Raw genomic sequence first — 21,737 nt, 5'->3', positions numbered from 1 at the left:
CAAACTATTGCTTCATTTGTCTCCACACATTAGTAGAACCCATCTCCCTCTTAGCTTTGCGGTGCTTATTCTGTTTCTGTCTCAAATTGGCTGTGTGACTTGGACAAGTGGCTTTCCAATCCGAACTTCATTTCTCCCTTCATTCATTGGTCCTTGCTTTATCTGCACTGGTGGGTCCTCTGAGCATCAAACTCCTGCTTGGGTCTGAACTCAGGGCTGGAGTGAGCCTGGGGCATAGGAGACATTGGTCTGGGCCTGGAGAGAGCAGTTGGGCGTTTTGGGATCCAGAACTCAGCCACAAAGTGCAGGCTTCTTTGGCCGATTTCCCCTCTGTGTGCTTAAGTTCCTGGTTGGGATGGTTACGTACCTTGACGGAGTCCAGAGAACAAGTGAGGCTCGGCTGCCCCTCAAGCCATCCTGAAGCAGCCACAGCATGGAGGTGTGAAGACAGTGGATGAACATTCCTTTTCCTGAGCACATGATTCCTGAATATGTCAGCCGCTGTCCTCCGCCAAGGACGCAGCAAGAGGGCAACTGCTGAGAGAACAGAGGGAGGGATGGATGTAGGTCAGCTGCCCAGAGGGAAGGAGGTGACCAGGCTGCAATAGTGCCTCAGTGGTCACTCCCATCCTGACTGCTATGGGGTTTAGGGCAGCTTCTAGGTGGCCCCAGGAGCTGGCTCACCCTTGGTTCACAGTGGGTCCAGGGGGACATCAGGGACATGGCAGCTGATGAGAGGCAGGAAGGTCCCATCAGACCCAGGTTATACTGCCTGGCTGAATAGCTGGAGGCAGCGTGGGCTTTTCTGATGGCCTGAATCCAAGGACATTCAAGCCAGCCCTTCCCCATGCCCACTTCCTAGACCTTGATCTACCATCTGCTGCCCATCACCCAGGTTTTTTTTTTTTATTGTCTGTTTTAGAGACAGAAAGAACATGATGTTGGGTAAGTAGGGAGATGGGAAGGATCTGGAAGGAATTTGGGGGGAAGGGAAAAGAATATCAAAATACAGTGTATACAAATTTTTAATTAAAAAAATGTCCCTTCTTTTGGCTACACCTGCTTGGGAGCAGGTGTAATCAGGAGGGAAGTGACTGTTCTGGACAAGCCAAGATGACACCCTTCCTCCAACCCCTGCCAAGGCTGTCCAAACCAAGCAAAAGCCCCCCTCCCCCCAGGCTGTTGTGGCTGGGATTTATTTGTAACTAGAGAGGTGCCAGCAATCTGTTCCTAGCCTGTCCTGGGCCTCTGCAGCCTGGGCCACAGCCTGCGATGTGTTATCTGGTTCTTCCCTGAGGACTGAGGTAGTTATCCACAGCAGGGGGCCAGGCTGCAGGCCCATCTTGCCAAGTGGCTACTTGGCAGGTCCATGAACCTCTTGGGGGGCTGTCTGCTCTTTGGAAGTGGGCCATACTCAGCACAGAAATCCAGAATGTTCATAGAAGCTGGAGTTCACCACAGTCAGGTCCTGAGTATGGAGGCTCCAAGGAGCTTGAGGAGGCTCACATCCAGAGACAGAACGGGGAGCTTTGAAAGCTAACCCTATGGGCCCTAGGGGATCTGCCCTAACCCTGAGGCAACATAGTCTGAGCTGTACACAAAAGAGGAAACAATGTCAGCAACATGTGCGTATGTGGTAAGTGTATGTGTGTGGGGGTTGTGTGTATGTGGTATATGTGGTGTGTATGTGTGTGTGTGGGATGTGTGTGATACGTATGTGTGTATGTGCGTGTGTGGTAAGTGTATGTGTGTGTGGTATGTGCGTGTGGTGTATGTATGTGTGGTGTGTGGTATGTATATATGTGTGTGGGGGTTGTATATGTGTGTGCTGTGTATATGTGTGGGGTTACAGGTTACATGCTGTGCTTCCTAGGCCAGCTTTTACATGGGTTTTGGGTTTCAGCCGGGTCTTGGTGCTTACACAGCAAGTGCTCATGCCTCCTGAGCCATCTCCTCCATCCCTACTTGGAAGTTTTTATGCCTGTTTACTTTTGCTGAGCTGCCTGGGGTGACTTCTTAATGCTTGTGAGCTGGCCAGAGCGGACTTTGTATTGGCTGCCTGTGAAAGGTGGCTTGTCTCCTCCTGCCGCCAGCCTCACCTGTGTACATCCCTGGTAGGGGCTGTACCAGCTGGCACTAGAGCCATCATATTTGCACTGTCAGCCAGTTCCAGCCTCAGCTCTGGGTAAGTCCCTTGAACACAAACCCCACAGACTGTCCCGTGTAGTGATTAAGTAACGCCTGTGTCATGGAAAGCACCAGAAACAGTGGTCCCACAAGTACACACCATGGGTTGGAGGTCACACAGTGTGGACTGCAGTCATGAGTTTATGCTCAGCACTTTCTGCCTTTCCTTCTCTCTTGCTGGCCTGGGTCTTTCCTGCCCCTAAGTATTGTGCTGAGCTTTCTCCAGAAACCCAGGCCTGAACCCTTGTGGCTGCTAGAGAACCAAACTATGTTGCAAGCTCCTCAACTCCAGGTTCTCAGCCCCACCCTAAGACCCAGGAAGCTGCCCTTTGTGTGATTTAACTGCAGGACCCTGGAGAAGCTATGGCCTTCCCTGGGGAGGGTTTCATAGACCAGTATTTGAGCCACTATGGGCAGCATAGTGAACTTCACTGAACTTCAGCCCGAGCTCCTTTCTAGGCCTGGCAGTCTCAGCTTAGCTCAAGGCCAGTTGGGAGCCCAGATGTGAAAATTCTTCTTAGGGCTTCAATTTACCAGGGAGGCCTTTAAACCTGTCTTTAACCTGTCCCTGAGAGACTGCCTCCTGTATCATTGTTGAATGAGGTGGGAGGAGCCAGGGAGCCCCCCAAAAGATTCTTTAGTACCCCGGATTCTCGTGGCCCAGGCTGGTACTTACTGGCCCAGTTTAGAGTGAGTCCTTCCAGGAACCTTGTTTAGAAATGAGTGCAGAGCCTCAGGGACCGGCAGAGGGTGGTGTGCAGAGGACGTTACATGTCTGGCCCTGCCTCTGGATGTGCCCAGGAAGGGAAGGATGTGGCCCTTCAGAGAGGACACTGGTCTGTGATGCAGAGTGTGACAGGCAGGGGTGAAGGGCTGCCTCACCTCCATCCTCTGTCTCCTGCCCGGCCCCAGCATTCTGTCTTCAGGAATGGGGAGGGCTTGAAGGGAGAGGCCCAAATTGTTCTCTTCTGTGCACCACTGAAAGCTTCTATGCCTGGCCTCACAGAGCTGTCCCTATGGAAGTCCCGAGGCACCTCATGACCAAGCTTTGGCCTTTGGGTAGTAAAGCAGCTTCTGGCCAGCGCATACAGGAATCTTTTAGCAGCCAGAGGTAGGGTCTAGTACCTTCTGAGACAGGACACTCGCTGACTATTCTCTCTGCCAAGACAGTGTTTTTAGTCAGTCGCACCTGCCTGCCTTCTGAGTCCAGCTGATTTAGGAGCCTCTGCTTACAGAGGCTTACCTCTCTCAAGCCCACTCTGGATCCCTTTCTCTTCACCCTGCTGTTGTCCCAGTGCAGGGAGACTCATCCAGCTTGAAGGTCTCCAGCTTGCTGATCTCAGTGTGGGGCCCACAGGCTACACTGTTGGCATGCATGCCTCCTGTAATGTGACTGACTTCCGGAGGATCGATTGTGCTGTGCCTGGAGGCAAAGGTGACACTACAGAAAGTTTAGCTTCTTGGGCAGCAGCATCGAGATCTGTGACAGCCATGGTACAGTACATGAGTGTGGGACTCTGACTGGAAATCTCCACTCCCTGCATCCTCATCTGTTGTGGTCCCCAAAATCACCCTGCCTGCCACCTGCCAGTCTATGCGCCACTCCCCAATGGACTCACCCGCCCAGACTCCATGGTAGTTCGCCCTTCTTGAATTCGGTCTTTTGCCTCCTGTCTAACTGCTTTGCAGGGAAACTCTGAAAGGGGCAAGGCTGTCCTCCATGCCTGCCTTAGAGATAGCAGTCTCCTCAGACGATGTTCAGAGCCAGTCACAACTTACCATGCACCTGTCTCCTTTGCAGCCTCAGGTCTCCATCCCACCCCAAACCCCAGGACTGTACTCCAGCCATCTCCAAGCGAAAAGCTCTTCCTTCTCCCACATGCATCCAACCCTGCTTTACCTGTAGACCCACCGTTTCCAGGGTGCTTCTCTGACACACTTCTCGCCTCTCAGGTTTCTCTCCATTTCTGTCCTTGTCGTTCTGGGATGGTCTAATAATAATAATCTGTGGTTCACAATGTATATGTGACATGTGGGGGCAGGGCCAGGGGAATGCCTGTGGTGGAAGGGAGAATCAGGGTGAGTGGAGGGTGACCCTGGGCCTTGCGCATGCACAGTGCTCTCTACTTCTTGCAGTATGTCTGCTCTCTTGGCACTTGGGGTTGGGCATAGGATTACTGAGAGCTCCAGGGAAGCGTGAAGAAGACTAGAGCCCTGTGTTTCTCTCACCAATGTTACTTGAGTTTGGTTATGTGTCATGGGCCCTACCTCAGGGTTACTGGTTTCTGTTTCTATGTATTATCTCCTCTGAGCCTCAGCCCCTGCCACGAAGAAGGGGTGGAGGACCCATGACCTTCCCCTATATGTTGTGGAGGACCCATGGCCTTTCCTCTATATGTTGTGGCTGGGGTCAGACCAGAGCTTCCCCTCCACAGGGACTCTCACAGGTGGGGCCAACAGGCAGCTTGCTTTTCTAGTGAAAATTATGTTTTCATATTGCTTGTCACTGCCAAGTGCTACCCCACACAAGGGTGACTCACTCATTCTGGTCTGCTCAGAACCATCTCAGGGTTAAAAATAAAAGTCTCACATCTCAGTCCCCTGAACACTGGACCAGCCTTCCCACACCCCCACATTTCTTGACTGCTGCTCTGCACTCCTGGAACCCTACAGCAGGTGTTCTCCAGGCACTTGGGGAGCCAGTTGTGCATGGCTCACTTGAAAACAAAAGTGCTGGTCTCTACTCCACATTTTGGAGAGTGCAGAGAGACTTAGGGCCTGGTGGGAAGTTTGGCGTGGCTGGGCATCCCGGTGCTGTGTAGAGGACCAGGACTCCCAGGCACTGATACACAGTCTGCCTCCAGCACAGCATACGATGGCTATTTGGTTTCCTCACCCTTACCCTGCTCTCCTCTCAAAATTATGGGGAGACTCTGTAGCCCTGAAGGGTCCACCTGTGATCTTCCTATCAGTACTCTGAGGACATTTATCCATCAAGTCCTGCTGTGACCTCATGACTCCCAGGGGGAGGCAGCACTGAAACAGACAATGCCAAACAAAGACACTGGCCATCTGTCTCCTACGAAGCTTCACAGTGGACAAAGCCCTTTCCATGTGTAGTCTTGAAGCTTATGATAGCCCTTTGCAGGGGGTGGCGTGGTAGGAAATTATTATACCCATTATACAGATGGGAACACAGCTCTCAATCTCAGCATCCCTTGATGGTTAGGGAGAAGGGAAGAAAAGAGGGTGGCCATGCTATAGTCATAGTGGCTGTCAGGGGTGTTGCTGGGTAGCCTGTCCTCATCCTTTCTGCATACCTACTCTATCCATGTCCTCATCTGTAGGGAGATGGGGACAGATGGAAGGTGAGGGGGAAGTATGGGTGGAATGGAGAGGGGAAGGGAGGCTGGGAAGGCAGGAGGAGGGGAGGGGTCCACACAGCATTGCTACTTCCTCTTTGGTTCTCACAGTTTGTCTGCACCAATTCGTGACAGATGGAGGGAGGGGAGAGCTAGTGCCAAGAGGCTGTCACCACAGGCGAGCGGAGCTGGGGGAGGGTGCTTTGTGTCCATGGTTTGTGTAGGGAGGGGAAGCAGCTGGTGGTCTGGCTGCCTGGCCTCCTCAGAGCCCGTTCCCCAGGAACTTGGGGGTGGTTTATGCATGGATGTTGTGGGGCAGGAGAGTGGGCAAGGGGTGAGCCTGCCACCTGCCTGGACTGGTTGTACTCTTGCCCCTCCTCACCAAGGACAGATGTTGTTCTCTTTCACTGGGTGTCGGGGGTGGGCAGGGGCTCTGGGGATTGGCACTGAGCTGTGGTCAAGGAAGGGCCTGGGACCTGAGGCCTTGGGGTCAGAGAGAGCATGGAGGTCTCAAGCAGGATGCCTTCTGGGCCAGCATTCATCCCTAGGTGTGCTATCTGGATCTTATCAAACTGTCTCCGTGCCCCTTGCATTTCTTCTGGGCCCTGACACATTCCAAGAGTGGACAGTCCTGACCTGGGGTTGATCTGGTTCCTTTGGTGTGTCTTGTTTCTTTAGGGTGGTTTCAGCAAGCAAGATTGGCTCTCTCCCAATCCCCAGTGGGCACAGAGGGTTCAGTGGATGCTTGTTGGGTGGGTAGGTGGATGGATTCTTAGCTTGTATAGCTTCTGAGATAGAGCCTTGCTCCTTCATAATGCATTCCTCAGCTCTCAGAATGTTCTATCTGTCCTGAGGCCTCAGGCATCCCTCAGCCGTCCACAGGGTCCACCAGGGCCTCTGGCTGGTCTTCCTGACTCAGAGCATCTCTGGGAACAGTGAGACTAGCCTGAGGATGCCCAGTTTCTTAGTGACCCCAGCAGGGTTGGATCTCCAGGGTGTTGGGTCGTGCCTGTTGGGTTCTCCCACGTACCTTGTCAGCACACCCTGACTTTATCCCTTCTTCACAGAGGAGGTAAGTGAGGTAGAAAGTAATGAGTGATTTCCTTGCGTGCGCATCAAGAAGGTAAGGGGCTGGACCTCCTGGAGCAGGGGTTGGGTGTGCTAGGGCTTGTTGGGGGCCACTGGCCTAATAAGGGTCCCCAGTGCTTTTCTGGAGGTAGGCTCTGCTCTAGCTCATTCCCAGGCAGGTCTCTAGCACCAGGTTCCAGCTGTGTAATTTCATACCAGGAACTGAGGACCTTGGGCCCAGGGCCCCTCCAGTCTCTAAAGACAATGTGTGGTCCACTTTGGGATGGAGCTCAAGACCTTTAAACTGACAGATGATTTGTCTAAAGTAACCCAAGAGGCCCTGGTCTCTTCCTTGAGTGCAGGCATCTTCTCATTAATATATATAGTTTAAAGATCTGTTTATTTTATTTATATGAGTACATTGTAGCTTCAGACACACCAGAAGAGGGCATCAGATCCCATTACAGATGGTTGTGAGCCACATGTGGTTTCTGGGAATTGAACTCTGGACCTCTGAGAGAGCAGTCAGTGCTCTTAACCGCTGAGCCATCTCTCCAGCCCCCTCATTATTATTAATAATGACAGTCATTAATGATAAATTACGGTGTGTCTGCCTCACACCAGGTCTCTGCTGGACAGCTGAGGGGAATGGAAGGTGGTGTCATCCTGAACAGGGAATGTGCTTGTTCCTGGGCGGCTGGCACTGTTGTCACCTCCCCAGAGCCTGACTGACACTGAGTGGCCGAGTACACTGGGTGTCACTGAGGCAGCTTAGTTAAGCCTCAGTGGCTGAAAAACAGGCTCTGGGGCCACCCTAGTGGAATGCCCACTAACCCTTCTTCCTTCCATGTCATTTACCTTTACCGAGACATTCTACAAACACTGTTGCCAGGTTTAGGCCCAACCCAAGACAGCCCCAGGGCTCTTTGGATTCCTGCAGGTGCTCTTTTCAGTGAGTGTAATATAGATGGCACTGGTGCCTCATTCCGTCATACTGTGACCAACCCTACCACAGTCACACAGCATGAGAGTCCGGTGGGTCAGCTTCCCTGTTCAGGTCAGGGTGTCCTGTCTGCACAGGGCCATAGTGGTCCCCACCTCAGAGGACTGAGAACTGATGGTCACAGTGGCTACTTAGTGACCTTACTCTGTGAGGCACCAAAACAGGGGTGGGGGGCGGGGGGGCGGGGAGGGGAACTCACCTAAGGTCATGTGGCATATGAAGGGCTAGAGGATTCGGAGCCTGGGGTCTGACTCTCAAGGGCCGTGTAACAGCCCTATTGGAAATGAATATTCGAGGCTTCTGACATCCTGGACTGACCCTCCCCCCTCTCTTTCCCTCTCAACCTCCTCCCAGGCTTCAAGACCCCAACCCCCGCCCTAATCCTGTGTCTTCATTTTGTCTATCAGTGTCTCTGAGACCCCTGGGGAGCCTCTCACCTCCCACATGAGCAGGAGAGAGCAGGTAGGGGCTTGGGTACAGAATATGGGGTTTTCCCCCACTCTGGTTGAGATCTGTCACAACATTAATGTTAATTAAGCCTTGTTATTCAGCCCTGCGCTTACACAGAGTTCCTGACAGCAGATTACTCATAAGTGAGGCGGTAAATTTACTACGTGTTTCCCAAACACTCAGAAGCAAAGGCCACATTGGGAAAGGCTTGGAGGACAGACGATGCTCAGTTCTCTCCCTCACCTGTACCGTCCTCCATCCTCATGGCCTGGGCAATGGTGGTGTGTGTGTGTGTGTAGGGTGAGTGGTTGGCTCCCTGGAAGACTTAGGTCAGGTGACTGCTTCCAGCTGACTGCCTCACTGGAGTGCAGAAGCTCAGGGCAGGAAGCTTGGCAGTCCCTTTGCCTTATCCCTCAGCTCTGCCTCACTCCTGTCTCAGAGCAGACTCCCATGCACAAACACATTCCCTTCATTCATTCTCATGGAAGCATACAGGCTCTACGCACAGTAGGACTCAGCAAAGACAGCTTTGGATTTTCCTGTAAGCCTGCAGTCCACCTCAGTGTTGGCAAACACATTCACCACGTTGCAGTGCAGTCTAAAGAGGCTTACCTCCGGTTCCCCCCTCCAACAGAAACAGCTTCCCCGGGACTAGGTGAAAATCCAGGACTGCTACAGTGTAATCTTTCCTCAGCTTGAGTTGTAGGGGCAGATGGCCCTAGCCCTGATTCTTAGCAAGGTGAGGGATGGGGCCTCTGTTAGGTGCAATGTATCCCCTCCCCCTAAGTCCTGCTGTCTTCCTTGGCCTATGACTGGGCCATGCCTGAGACATTTGGAACAAATCCAGGCCTTGGGTGCCTAGGATTTTTTTTTTTTTTTTAATTAATTAGAGCATTAAATGGTAGCCCAGTGGGAGAATCCCACCATCTGGCTGTCACAGGAGAGGCAGGCAAATCTCTGCATATTTTTCTGCAGTGTGTGAGCATCATAGGAAGCCACCTGTGCGTGTGTGGGTATGCAGCCCGTGTACACAGTGTGGCTCAGTGTGGGGGGCACATATGAGTGTATAAGTGGCTGAGTGTATCTCTGTGCATGCATGCTCATCTTCATGTATGTGCACTGTGTCATGCCTGAGGGCCTGCATGTCCATTTCAACATACATCCCTGTGTGTGGTCTAGGCCCAGGCCTGGCTGGAGAGCAAAGTGAGACAGGCTGGGCTGTGTGCCCAGCGGCCTCTTGAGCCTTCCCTGGCAGAGGTGGTGATCACAGACTGTATAGGCAGAAGGCAAGATGGAGAAAGGTTTGGCAGGTATACACTGGCATTGGGAAGGAGGCAGGAACCCTTGTGCTGTGTTTGACAGATGGGGAAACCCAGGCTGATCCAAGCACAGAGCCAGGATGGAGGGACAGGACTGGAGCCTGGACTCTGGACTCCCTGTGGTATTTTTTTTTCCCTGTTCCACTAGGCTATTGCCCTGTCCAGCAATTTGTACCTTAGGCGTCTTTTATGCTGTTAGAGTTTTGTGGTGGCTTGGAGAGGTTCCCGAAAGAGCACCCCTCTCATTTCACAGGACTGACCGGGATCAAGCTCAGAATTCCCTCTGTGGCTCCTGTGTTCTCATTCCTTGGAGGAGGTACCCTGAGCTGCTGGAGAGCACTGTGCCTACTAGGTCCTACTCATTCACTGTGTGATCTAGGCCCATCTTGTTCCTCTGTGAACCTCAGGAGAGTTGTAAGAACTAAGTAATGACTGGACAAGTTGCTTGTTAGAAGAGTGCTTGCATAGCATGCACTAGGCCTGTGGTTCGGTCCTCAGCACTGCATGTATATCAGGCATGATAGTGGAGGCAGGAGGATCAGAAGTTCATGATTGTCCTTGGCTACACAGTGAGTGTAAGGCCAGCCTGAGCAACAAAGTGACCTGCTACCTTGTCTCCAAAATAAACAGATAGAAGTAGATAGATAGATAGATAGATAGATAGATAGATAGATAGATAGATAGATGGTGTAGTTCAATGGTAGAGCATGCATGGGGCCCTAGGTTCATTTCTCAGTACCAAGTTAAGCGAGGATCTTAGGTGCTGTATACCTTAAGGAGCAATGAAGTGGCCATCACTCCATGGTCAGGCCAAGTCTCACACTCCTCATCTAAGAGTAAATCATATATACCAGGCCAAGTAACCTGCATGAGCTCACATAGCCAGTAAGAGGTAGAGCCAGAATGTGAGCCCTGGGACCTGTAACCTGCTCCTGGCAGGAGGAAGACCACAGCAGGGAGTAGACCAGACTCTTCCTAAACGTCTGTGCCCAGAGGAACTGGCTACTTGAAGAGAAGACCAAGGGGAATGAATCTGCTCTGTAGTGCAGGCAATGCTTGTGTGGTAGGCGGCTTCACCTCCATCCAGTGGGGCGTTTTACTAGGGAACGGGCTGGCTCAAGGCAGTTGGTATCTTTATCTCACATAAGGGGCACTGAGGAAAGATAGAATTGTGAGGTGTGGGCCAGAGGCCTGTGAACAGGGAGGCTGGGAGCATCTGGCCCTCCTCCTCCTCCTCTGCTCCCTTTCTCAGCCCATGTCTTGCTCAGCTCTGTCTGTAGGCCCTGGTTGCTAACTCTACTCATGCTGTTTGCCCTCTGGTTGTCTCCAGGACCAGTGCTCTGAGACAAGGTCCCACTGAAGGCTTCCCTAACTTCTAAGTTCACCAGTACCTGGCAGGTGCCTGGCACACAGTAAGCACCCCTCCCGCCTCCGGATTCTGTGGCTTCCAGCAGTAGAGATCTGACACTCTCCTACGGAGCAGGATGAGTGAAGCTGGACCTTGTGTAAGTTAGATCTCATTCTGCCTCCCAGCCCTGTTCTCTCAGAAATAAGATTCAGACTCAAAATATAAATTGACCATATAGCTAGGCTCTTCTCTGACTAGATCATAACTATAATAACCCATTTATTATGATGTACACTCTGTCATATGGCTGGTTACCTGTGCTCGGGCACCAAGTGTCCATCTCGACACATTTTCCCAGGTGAATTTCCCGCCTGGCTCCATCCCAGAATTCTTTCTACTTCCCAGATGTCCCACCTTCTATTCTACCTTTTCCTATAGGCTATAGGTTTTTTAATTGACAGGTGGTATATCCATGCAATACACAAGATATTCTCTCTGCAGGTCCTCCCAGATACTACCCCTAGCACGGGAGGTGCCATAGAAGGAAGAACAAGGGAAGGCCTAGCAGCCTCTGCACCCAGCCCTCTCTGAGTGACCGTGGGGGTTCCCTCTACCGTAAGCACTTGCCAAGCAGACCAGTGGCTGCACGTGGGCTTGCCTTTCCTCCCCCCACCCCCATTTTGGAATAGCTGTCTCCCAGGTAATGGGGAATTTTCCCTCACTCCCTTCATTAGGGTGCCAGGGCAAACAAACAGCCTAATCCAGATGAGCCTTGGGCCACAATCACACTCTTCTGGAGTTTTCTTTTTATTTCTAGCAATTTTGAGAAGCTTGGAGTAATTGGTATTCCACACAGGTTAGCAGAGGCGCTGCCTCCTCGGTGTTATGCCTTAATTTTCTTTATCACATAGCAAGTTGGGATGAATCGCCTGCTCTTGCCTTTTTCCCACCGAAACCTATTACCAGCCTGTCTGCTGGTTAAAGTCATTTCGTGGCAGCTCTTGGCTCCTTGCCACTTCCCTGAGAATCTTTCTGACCAAAGCCAAAGAACAAGGAGGGTGAAGAATCCATTTGTACAAAGTGGGGGTCTCCCGTTGAGAACTTATGTCCCTCCCTGTTCAGGAGGGACAGCTTTCAGCCTCTTGCCTGCACAGACTGGCCATATGTCAGTGGTGGGAACGGGATTCCTGTGCCTGCGGTGGGGGAGGGGTGGCCATGCCTGCTGCTTCTGGCACCTGTATTAGATCCCATGACAAGAGTTTCTAGGGTTCTGCAGCTTGCCTGTGGGAGTCTCTGATGGCCGAGTTGGAAAGCTGTGGCTAGTGCTCCCACGTTCTGGCCCAGGGGGCCTGAGTAGTCTAACTTTGTGTTTTGAGACTGTAAAATTTTTATCTTGGAATTTGGAGAGTTGGATCTTTGGTTCTATGGCTCCTTTGTGATTCCGAGATAGATAGATAGATAGATAGATAGATAGATAGATAGATAGATAGACGGACTGATACTGTGCTCGAACAGGGTTTCTCACCAAATGTCACTAAATATAGAGCACACTATTTGGCTAGACTGGCTGGCCAGTAAGCTCTAGGGTTCTACTTGTCTTCCCTTACCCTCCTAGAGTTATACATGGCTTTTTTTTTTTTTTTTTTAAATATGTGTGCTAGGGGAACAAACTCAGGTCCTTCTGCTTGCACAGCAGGTGATTTATCAGCTGAGCTGCCTCCCAACCCTTTCTCCTGATCTCTTCAGCTGCACTTAGTTCTGTCCTTTTGGGTCCTGTGAGGGAAGAATTGCTTTGCTAAGTTTACCTTAGAAATGTCACCTCAGGTTGGCCCCAGCTTCTTTGGCATTGTTTCCCTGATTATAAAGTTGAGGACTGGCCCAGGCAGCCTCCAAGGCCCAAGTTCCAGGTTTGTCCTGCCTACCCATAGTGCTCTAGGTGGCCTGGTCTCCACCTAGCACTTCATGAGACCTGAGCCACATATGTCTCCTGTCGATCTGAGCCCTCAACCATTCCAGGAAGGCAGCCCAGCTGTCCCTGAAGTCCCAGAAGGAAAACATTGATGGTGAAAAGCCTTGGTGGGGCTATCCAGTCCACTACGATTTCAATATTTGTATTGAAAGTACACCGCCCCAAAATGCTAGCCCTATGTTCCAGGCAAGAAAAACGAGGGCCTGAGAGATGAACTCATCGATCATTGTTCAGCTTCCTCTCAGGACCTTGGCTGGAGTCTCACTAAACACAAGAGGTCTGGGTTAGCCAATGTGTAGGACCTCGGGGAGACAGAGAGAGAGAGAGGAGAGAGAGAGAGAGAGAGAGAGAGAGAGAGAGAGAGAGAGAGAGAGAGAGACATGGGAGGGGGAGAGGAACAGAGAGAGGAGAGAGAGAGAGACACATGGGAGGGGGAGAGGATCAGAGAGAGGAGAGAGAGAGAGAGAGAGAGAGAGAGACAGAGAGAGAGAGAGAGAGAGAATGAGAATATGCTAGCTCTGTCCTAACCCATATCACCCTTCTCTGAAGTCCAACTAAAGTCTTGCTTTTCAGGCAGCCCCTCCCTTGGCTTGTTATCCGTGTCCTAAAGCTGGTCCAGAGATAGGAAGTGAGTGTCCTCTGCTACCTTTGCTGGGGGTGAGGGGATGGGGCAGAGTTTTACTATGCATCCCTGGCTGGCCCTGAAATCCACCCACTTCTGACTCCTAAGGGCTGTGATTAAAGATGTATGTCCTCATGCCCAGCCTACCACCCTTGGTTCTAATCAAGACCCTTGTCTTGTCCCATTCTGGATTATGGCATTGCTTTGGGGGTTCCTTATTACCTCAGCTTGGTATAGACTGTGTAGGAGCATCTGCCTTGACGTAGTCCTTTGAGCTCAGCTGACTTTCCCTCATGTCTGTGTCCTCTAAACACTTCCCTTTGGTCCTCACCTCTGAGCTAAACTCCTCTGTTGTTCCAGCCTTCAGAGCCCCTTGCTCCATCCTTTGGGCTTCTACCTGAACCCTGGGCTCAGCTGACATCCTAACAGACATCTGTCCTTCCTTCTGGAAGTTGGCGTTGACATGCTGGCCCACAGCTGGAGACCTCCTCATTTGTCCCCTTCATTTTCACCTATAGGCACTTGGAGCAAGCCCTTAAATTGGGCTCATGGACAAACTGTGCTGTTTCTCTTCTGATGACTATAGGAGGAGAAGACTGAACTACAGGGGGTAAGGGACTTGTCCAGTGTACCCCCCAGGAACCAGAGGCAACCTGGAGTAGTGCCCAGGACTGTCTCAGCCTAGGCCTGGCTTTGTGGACTTCTCCAGTCCACAAAGAGCTTTCCCACTGCACCAGATTGATGAGGGTGTGCATTCCCCTGGTCTCAGCTGGGGAAGGTGGGTGAGCCATGCCCTTATCACTGCGTGCTGAGCCTCTAGGATGTCTTATTCTGCCTGGCCCTATCTGGTAGAGGCTCGTTAGTCTTTCCAGTGGAAACTGTGCACCACACAGCATCTCTCTGTCTGATGCTGATAGATGGAGAGCTGTGTGGTGCTGCATGACCGGGCTTTCACTGTTCTCCTTGGAGCTGGCATATGCACACTGCTGGGGCTAGGGGTGGGAAGACCACCTCCTGAGGGGTGGCACTGTAGCAGGGATCCACTGGTTTTTGCCTTGTCAGATGGGGGCACTGCCAGCCACCAGCACAGTGGTACCCAAGCCCTCCTTCCCATACTCCTTTGCACCTGGGGGTTCTTAGGCTTCTATGGCCTGGCTTCCTTGCCACTGGATGCCAAGTTCTGTTCTGGGAACTCTTGCTTTTCCATTGGCAGTTGATGGGGCCTTAAGCCTAAAGAAGCCTGCTCAGGGTCCCTTAGCATATTGGCAGCAGGGCTAGAATGCTTAGGTGGGAAGGATTCTGGTCAGAAGAGGATGAGACAAGTCAGGTATCTTCTGCCCCAGTGGCAGTTGTGAAGCTGGAGCCATGCAAGACCCTGGGCTAGAACCCCTGATCTAAAGGATTTCCCAACCTTGCCTCCTGCTCTCTGGAAGCTTTGACTTTGGGGATGCCCAGAGTTCTTTTCTAGCTGTTTCCCCTGGGACCTACAATTCTAGTACCAGGTGGGCAGTCCACATTCCAGGATGGGGCTGATCTGATCCTTAAAAGATGGTATTCATGGGGTATGCACCTGTGCCTCCAAGCAACACTGGGTTTGGCTACATGGCAGGCACCAGCCCAAGACTGTTGCTGATCCTGTCCTAACCATGTCTCCTTGTATACCCTCTCCCCACCCCCAGCTGTCACTGGCCCAATACTGCCTGCTTCTACAAATCACTGGGACAGGAAGATGCCTTTGTTGTCTCCCTCAGAGCTGCTCATCTTTCCTGTGGCGACTGGGAGTCCCACATACCCCAGTGAGAGCTTGTACTTCCCTTGGTGACAGCCAGACTGGGGTCAGAGAGTGTCCAGCACCAACTGGAATGTGCTGGATCTAGAAGGAGGGGCTTGTTGTGGGAAGCCCTGTGTGACCCTTTTGGAGGGCCTTGGAGCACACCAAAGATCACAGCCTATGTGTCTTAGAGCCACTGGTCTAGAACATCAGCTGGAGTGAGTCCTTAGAGGTTGGTGAGATGAGAAAACTAAGTCCCAGAGTGGAAGAGGCCACTTTGATAGTTAGGGATGTGGGGCTAGAGATAGTCTGAGGGAGATCCTAGGTTGAGGACACTGGGGAAGGACTTAGGTTAGGGAGAAAGGTATTGGCTCATAACTCAGCTCAGACGCTGTTGGCTGTGATGTTCTGCTCACCCCGCCCCCTCCTGTCATCTGGTAATGGTACCTTCCTCTAAGGTCCCCAGCTGAGGATGGCAGGAAAGCCCATCTCTTCACTGGAGATAGTAGTACTGGAGGGAGTCCCACTGATGACATCTGCCACAGCCATAGGTCACCAAGTGACCCTGATGCTCCAGGCCCAGCTCCATCATCCCCACAAGTGTTTCTGCTGGTGTCTCCCACATGGCCTCTGGCTGGTCTTCTGGCCCCTCCCTATTGGTGTTTGGGGGGGGGGTACATTTTGTTTGACTCCTGATGTGCCCTGGTTAGAACATGTAACCTGCAGTGAACAGGGCAGCAATTGACAAGCAGCTGTGGAGTCTTCCTCATTCTCTGCAGGTGGGAGGAAAAAGGACTCAGATGTCTGTGAATGTCACCTGGTGATGGATAGTGGTGGCCTAAGTCCTGGAGCCAAGTGGACAGCACTGAGCCAAGGGCCTAAGCCCCACATGCTACTCGTGATGTGTGTCAGGACTCTAGCAGCCGTCTGCTGCCCAGTACCATCATGAGCCTGGACCTGTGGAAACATTCCTTGTGGGGATGTGACTGTGCCATCTACTTCTTCTGACATCTTTGACTGGCAGTGTCTGTTAGAGAAACCTACACAGTATAGGGGCTCAGGGTGTGAGGCACTACAACTAGGAATCCATGGAGACTTGGTGCCTGAGACAGGGAAGCTGTTTTAAATGTCAGACCCACAGGATCTTTAAGCTCAGGGCTTATAGGACCATCACATGCCTGGAGAGGGGTAAGGATTTGAACCCAGAGTTGCTGGACCACAGGGGGGTCGAGTTCCTAGAGTTTCATGAAGGTTCCCGCAGGGCTGTTGAGTGAAAACAGCTGCTGGGATCCCCCACTTCTTGTCCTGTTTCCACAGCACAGATCCATTTTGATCTGTTTTCTGTGTTGTGGAGTTTCACTTGGGAAAAGGTTCCTCTTAAGTGTGAAAAATAATCTTTGTCAGGCCTTGCACCAAGCTGCAGCTCCATGCCAGGACCTGCCACAGCCTGGGGGGTGGGGTGTCTTTGGCAGTGGGTGGACAAGCCTGCAGCCCAGGGCCTCCTGGAAGGGGGTGCAGGCTGCTCCAGGCCACTGTCTCCTCCCCCTCTCACTCCTGCTGTGTTGTTGCTGCAGTCGGAGAACACTCTCAGTCTGTCGTCCTGTTGACTGGGGTGACAGTTTAATAGTAGCTTCCTGGGCTGTCATTTAAATCTGCCTGCCAGGTTAGTAGGCCAGGGGCGGGCTGGCACGCCCCCTGCCCCCACCCCGGATCTTCATTCTGCTGGCAGCAGTTGTCTTGGCAACCTCAGGGCCTGGCGAGCTCTGCAGAAGGGTAACTGTGTGGGGAGCAGCCCTTTCATCTCCCCCGAACAGGGTGCAAGTGCCCAGCTGCCTTAGGGCTGGCTGCAGGCAGAGCCAGGCCTCCCGGTGCTGGCCTCAGCCTGAGAGAGGAAGTGGAAGCAGCTGAGTGTGCCCCTCTAGGCAGGTTCTGGCGTGGAGGCTTTATGTCTTTGGTTTGCCCTTGCCTCCTTGGGCAGGGACCCACCTCAGGTCACTCAGTTGCAGTGTCCACCTTTCTTATTGGTCTCTTGCTCTGCAGCTCTCTGGAGCTCAGGAGACCAGAGGGTAGACAGTTTGTATCCCTGACATCTCCTATCTCCCTGGCCCAAGTGACTGGTCTCAGTCCCCTCTCCCTGTCCTGAACCCTCCCTCAAACAGTCCCTAGTGTGAGGACTTGAGTTTCCTCATTGCTGAGTTCTCTTTGAATAGCTGTTGTGCATGGTGTGGTAGGAGAGGCCCACAGAGAGATGGCTGGGTACCATTCTCTGCTAGGTGCCTGTGTAGCCAGCCTCCCCTTCCAAGGACCTCATCTTCCCCTGGGATCAAGAGCTTGCATCGCATAGTGCTTCCCAGGTATGGCTCACTGGACTTCCTTTTCTTGGAGTTAATAGACATGGGATCCAAAAGTGGGACTCTTCATTAGACAAGATTGGATGTGCTGGAAGAAATAACCAGTCAGGTATCCGCTGCAGGCTTTTCTGGGGATGGGGGTGGGGTGACTTTTGTTAAGCTGGTGGCATCCTGATTCTCCAAGGGGGATTGTATATCCCAAAGACCTGGGCAGATGGCCACCCAGGCTCTCCACCTGTACTCTGACTATCTTCCTCCACTAGGAGCCATTGGTCCATATTGCGTTACCAAATTCCAGAGCAAACAGAGCTGTGGGTCTCACAGGCTGCTGAATAAGCCATCCTTTGGTTAGCCACACACTCAGTGGGTCCATGGGTGGGCTCAAGGAAAGCAAGGTCAAACTGGGCCTCCAAGGGACAGTTTGATGCCAGGCAGAGCAAGTTGGCTGCTAGCCTGGTAGAGCTCTCAGGCTCCATGATACTTGCTGCCTTCCCAGTCCCTTACAGACTCTGCTGGTTCCTCCAGTCCAGGCGTGTTAGCCCTTCCCAGAACACTCTTCACCCAACCCCCCATCCTCACCTCGGCACCCCTGTTGGGATAGTCTTCCTCTAGTGGCCTTTATCAGGCTTCGTGGCCACACAGTAGACCCAGATACTTGAGCTCAAGTGCAGCCTCCCACAGGCACACACTGTGGCCTTGAGCTGTCACTCATCTGGGGAATGTGTCTTGGTGGGACTTTCTCTTGGGCCCGAGGAGCAGCTGGCAGCTGGCTTATTTGAAGCCACATCTCTGCACAGGAGTGTGGGTGGGATCCTCGGTTTGTGGATGTGTGTTGTTTTGGGAAGGACGCCCCTGGGGGGTGGGACGTGGGAGTGATGAGTGAGCATGGTAATTTGCAGGAGCATACAGAGGCTGAGAGCTGCTGAAGGACCAGTCAGCACTACACCTCCATCGCCTGAGGAGGAGCATCACCCAGATGTGTGGACTGACAACCGTGCACACCATACACCAGTCAGCTGGGGCCAGGGCTGTGACTTTATACTCACCCACGTCCCCTTTTGTTTCTCAGTTCACAAACCGTTAGCACCATCCTAAGCCCATTTGCTACTCATAGCAGCCCTGTGTGTTTTGTGAGGCTCAGAGAAGTAGTGCATCTTGAATAAGGTCACACAGCCACAGGTGGCAGAAGAGTCCCTTTGACCACACACTGTCTGACGCTTTCCTTGGCTTGTGCTCTTATTATACATAGCAGTAGCTCTCATTTCCTTTGTCCTGGATTTCCCACTGTCCTCTGCTCTTCCCTGGGCTAGGCCCCTCCTCACCACCCTGTGGAATCCCAGGGCCTTTGTGGCAGTCCATCTGTTGCCATGGCATCAGATTATGATGTCGCAGACCCTGGATGACTATGTATCACTCCTGCGGCGTGGAGTACAGGGACTCACAGAGGTGGGCATTGTCCAAGGGGCAGACTGGCACAGAGGGACATAAATCCCTGGAAACAGGGAACCACAGCCTGGAGCCCAGCTGGGGAATTGCCCTGGGAACGAAAGCCAAGGCCAGGAGAGTAGGGTCTGGCCTGGCCTGCAGTGACAGCTTGACCGACTGCTTGGCCTCTTCCTGTGGCAGAGCCTGGTTACACTGGAGGGACCGGACGACACTGAGCTTATTCACTAAGTTCTTTTGCAGTTTGTCCTGCTGCAGTGCTACACAGGAAAGCCACATCCCTACTGGCTCAGAGACAGAAGGGACTTGCCCTCAGTTACCTAGTGAAGAAAGGTCATGCCAGAATTCATCTTAAGCTCCAGTGCCAGATCCTTCCATGTGGTTGCAGAGGTCCAACAGAGGGACTTCAAGGGTGGTTTAGTGCAGTCTCTAGCCTGAAAGTGATCATACCACCTCCGTTTCCCCAGGGTGGTATATTACCCAAGCATGGATCGTCACAGGCTAGGTTTCTGCTGCACACTTCTGGGCACATGGCAAGGGTACACCTTTGTGCAGGAGCTTCTGTGCTTGGTGGTTGTCTTTCAATGAGGTCCCTGAGATTTGAGGGGCGTCTGTCTCAGAAGTCTTTGCTCTTCCCCTGCCAATCAATACCCTCATGGCTGCAGGTTTGTGGAAAGGGATTTACTTACTTTTTGCAGCTGTCATACAGACCCCAGAAGTCCTTCTGCCGCCTACCCACTCACCTTTTTGAGCCTCAATTTACTCTGTAAAACAGATTGACAACAGCTACCAGGATAGCTGTGAGGGGATTGTAGGATTTGGGGTGAGAGGCCCAAGTCTAGATCTGGGGGGAATATGGCCAAACCGGCTCAGATACTGAAACAGTCTGTCCTTCAGTCTGCTGTGGGTCAGCTAAGCCTGAGCTGCCATTTCTGGCATTTGGCTGCTATGGCTTCCATGCCCAGTGTCTGCCATGACTTGGCATATAAGGAGAGAGCAAGCTCTCCCCTGCACTCCAAGAATGCCCAGGAACTAAGGATCCTGGGATGGTATCTGGCTGTCTTGTGCCCATGACAGCGTTCTTGCATCACTTTATGCAATTCGTCTTGCTCCTGCAGGCTGGTCCCCTTGCTGGAGCTCCTTGGACTATCTGTCCTAGTCTCTGCATTCCCAGGAGCATGGGCCTGTTGGATAGTGGGGCTCTCTCTCACAGGCTCCTCCAGGAACTTGAGGGGCTTTTCTGCCACATGTGCCAGCCACTGTTGGAAGACTGTGCTGGAGGAAACCTGCTGACTAGACAGGTTCAGATCTGCTCCCACTTATGCATATAACTTAAGAGCTCTGCCTGGGACTCTGCCTGTGTCAAATGATGAAACATCAGGCTGTTTGTCCTGGGATTTCCTGAGTAAAATACCCAGCAGCATCAAGAGAGCCGGAAAAGTAAGAAACGGAGGCATTAGGAAGGCAAACGGAGGCATTTCTTCCTGTCTTAGGAAGACATGAAGAAAACTCAGAATAGAGATGGCCAAAGGATGACATGGAAAAAGCAGAGCAGACATGGACTATCAGAGAAGACAGTCAGTGTTCCCAAAACCCTGCTAGGCAGCCGGAGGACCACAAGAAGGAAAAAGTACAAACAGAAACCCAACAAACCCTCAGGCCACTGACTGTTTACCAAGGGTGGGGGGAACCCTACCCTGGATGTGTAAGAACAGAGATGCCAGTCAGGAATTGGTGTCTTCCTGCGGTCTTCCCTGAGTGAGTCCTGTGTGGAATATGACATGGTTCCTTGTGGAAAGACAGGAGAAAAGCAAGCCACACCAGACCACAGAATCCATGATGACGTAAAGCAACAGGCGTCAGATTTAAGGGTACAGGCCAAAACTAGCCTATTGCTGGTCTTTGGAAACACACTTCTACTGAAACACAGCCCTATGCACCCACTTACTTTCTGTCAGGGCTCTGTCTACAGTAGCAAAACTGAGGAACAGAGTCTGTGCAACCGAAAGCCCCAAATATCTACCATCTGTACCAAGTTTGCCAAGCTGTAGAGGACCATTGAGAGGATTATGGCAACTTAGGGAGGCCCTCGGCAGAGACTGGAGGTGATGGGAAATTACATCCAAGCTTATAATGGAAAAGCAAAGTAAGGATTTTTAGATGACAGCCTTGGCAGAGAGGGACATATTAATAGTGCGTAGGGGCCAACAGTAGTCAGGATGAGGCCATTTGGGAAGTTGGAAAGGGGAGGAGAAGGAAGAAGACCCTCCAGCTGCTAGAGACAGTCAGTATCTAGATGGCCCCAATATCACATCTAGTTCCACTGTCATTCAGGGAGAGGACTCCCAGGGCCTGAATCTCCTGAGGACCCTCTTGGGCTATCTCTGTCAATCCTGAAGCCTCTTAGCCTATGACTATCTACCATGCCCAAAAGATTGCGTCTTACCAAATGCCCTTCCCTATGAGGACCTAAAGCCTGGAAGGGAAAGTGTCTTACTGAGAGTACATGGCAAGGCAGAACAGCCAAAATGCAAATCCAGGCCTGCTAGCTCCCTTTGCAGGGTCCCTTCCTTCCTGCCCAGACTCCTGGACCCTCAGTCTGAGGGAGGGCTCATGGGAGCTGAATGCAGGTGATGTTGAGAAGTCTGACTCTTGGAGGCCCTGGAGTACACGAAGGGTGCAAGGAGCCAAAGGCCAAGTCCTCCAACTTCACACTTCCCAGGGTGGGCAGTCCTCCAGCTTACCTGCAGGGTCCCTGTTGGCACAGCTGCCTTGTTCTGCCCTTGTCTGATGATATTTATGATCAGTGCCAGACACCAGGACAACACAGAGAAATAATAAGGT

At 52.1% G+C, this 21,737-nt stretch overlaps 1 protein-coding gene across 20 annotated transcripts in view; it reads left to right on the top strand.

The window, feature by feature from the left end:
* Lrp8 (LDL receptor related protein 8) overlaps positions 1-21,737 on the top strand; it is a 72,140-nt gene that overhangs the window by 8,880 nt on the left and 41,523 nt on the right. The window lies entirely within an intron of this gene.

This window comes from Arvicanthis niloticus, chromosome 5, assembly GCF_011762505.2.
Source record: "Arvicanthis niloticus isolate mArvNil1 chromosome 5, mArvNil1.pat.X, whole genome shotgun sequence".
NCBI lineage: Eukaryota > Metazoa > Chordata > Mammalia > Rodentia > Muridae > Arvicanthis > Arvicanthis niloticus.
Note: the sequence above shows the minus strand (reverse complement) of the source record. Positions and strands in the feature narration are given on the sequence as shown.